The following is a 1,864-nucleotide window of genomic DNA, read 5'->3' on the forward strand; positions in this document are numbered from 1 at the left end:
CTGATGTTTATGCTGGGATTTTTGTCTGGTTTGAAGTTGCATGGGATTTCTGCATGCTGTCACCATTACAGTGAGTTCATCTGAATAGCTTCCTAGCTGTCTGGAAGTCTCTGTTTCCTTGTGGTCATCTACCACCTCTAGCTCTTGCAATCTTTCCACTCCCTCTCCCACGTTGATCCCCAAGCCTTGAGAGGCAGAAGTTTGATATAGTTGCACTATTCAGGGATATGCACTCTGTGGCCTCTTGTTCTCTGATCAGTGGCCAGTTGTGGGTTTCAGTGTCTGCTTCATAAGGAAACGTCTCTGGTGAGAGTTAAAAGATGCAGTAATTTATGGGTATAACAATAAGTCATTAGGAGTCAGTTTAGTACTGTAACTATTTAGAAGAAAACTGGTAATAGGCTCTTCCTTGTGCACTGTGACCTGTTTAGCCTCAGGTTCCTAAACCTAATAGCAGACTTTAAATCCAATTAGAGAGTGGGTGGTTGATTCCATACTATTTGTGCCACTATTGCACCAGTGGACATATATTTCCAGGCCAGCTGTAGTTCATGGGATTCACAGGTGGGTAAAGTGGATGGTTAATTTTTCTTTCCAGTAGCATGTATAGCACTTTCCAGCACTATGAATGCTAGCCAGTAGAGATGAGGCACTGAAGTCAGCATTAGCTTGATTTCTTCTTGTTTGTTCTAAAGCTCATGTATGTGGTGTGTTCAGCAATCACATCTATTGTGTAACCAAGAGCAAGGGACCCCTGGTCAACAATCTAGAGAGTGGGGCTTGCTTTTTTTGCACATAAAAAAAATCTGTAAAAATGTGCTTTTTTCAGGACCTACATGGTGGAAGGAGACAACCAACTTTCCAAAGTTGTCCTCTGACCTCCACATACATGCGATGACATACATGTGAACACATAAGAATCAATAAATATCTAATTTTTAATATCGAATTTTGTCAATTGGTCAGCTAGATGAGTTCCCTTTATTCATTCAGCCAAAGAAAGTAGTTTTTAAAAAATGAAATATGGAATGCTTCATGAATTTGCATGCCATCCTTGTTCAGGGCCATGCTAATCTCTGTATCATTCTAATTTTAGTATATGTGTTGCTGAAGTGCGCACCAAAGAAAGTAGCTTTATATTGCAAAATGTTTGTAATGATATGGAACGTGTAAATTCATAGATTATAAAATTTGCCCTTTTTTGTTGATAGAACTAGGCACTACACATTCTCAGAGAGACAGCTTGGCTTAATATGGCCATGGTTCTCCAACAGTTTTCAGCCATAAAGTCGTTGCCTATGACCACCTTCTGTTCTCATGAACTCTATAGTGATAAATATAGACTAGAAGACATCAGCACAGGAAAAATCAACTATTTGCAAGAGTATTGTAGGACAATTGATGGGCAAAGCATATAAAAGAGGTTCCTCAATACAGAATATGTTCTAGAAGTTGGACTGGGGAGGCAGGAAGTTATTATGCCAGTAGAACTAGCAGAAGGTCCACACTGAGATTGAAGCAAGTACTGAGGATGGTAAAATGGAAACCAGAGCTAATTCCAAATCTCTCCATGAAATGGGAAAGCCTCATAAACTACACAGAATAGTACTGATAGTCTTCATTTAAAAATTTTTTGGTTATGGTAAAATACACATCATTTTCCATTGGAATCTCTTTCTTTCTTTCTTTCTTTCTTTCTTTCTTTCTTTCTTTCTTTCTTTCTTTCTTTCTTTCTTTTTTGATCTTTTTGCAACAGGGTCTCCTTTTAGCCCCAGCTGTCCTGGAACTCACTATGTAGACCAGGCTGGCCCTGAATTCACAGAGATCCACCTGCCTCTGCCTCCCGAGTGCTGGGATTAAAGGC

At 39.5% G+C, this 1,864-nt stretch overlaps 1 non-coding gene across 1 annotated transcript; it reads right to left on the reverse strand.

Moving 5' to 3' along the window:
• Positions 1-1,017: 1,017 nt before the first annotated feature.
• On the reverse strand, positions 1,018-1,120 carry LOC115068099. The gene has a single exon (XR_003847478.1). It is a non-coding gene; the product is annotated as a U6 spliceosomal RNA (small nuclear RNA).
• Between the last annotated feature and the right edge of the window lie 744 nt (positions 1,121-1,864).

The sequence above is a fragment of the Nannospalax galili genome, unplaced genomic scaffold (genome assembly GCF_000622305.1).
Source record: "Nannospalax galili isolate Female #2095 unplaced genomic scaffold, S.galili_v1.0 scaffold27, whole genome shotgun sequence".
NCBI classification, from domain to species: domain Eukaryota; kingdom Metazoa; phylum Chordata; class Mammalia; order Rodentia; family Spalacidae; genus Nannospalax; species Nannospalax galili.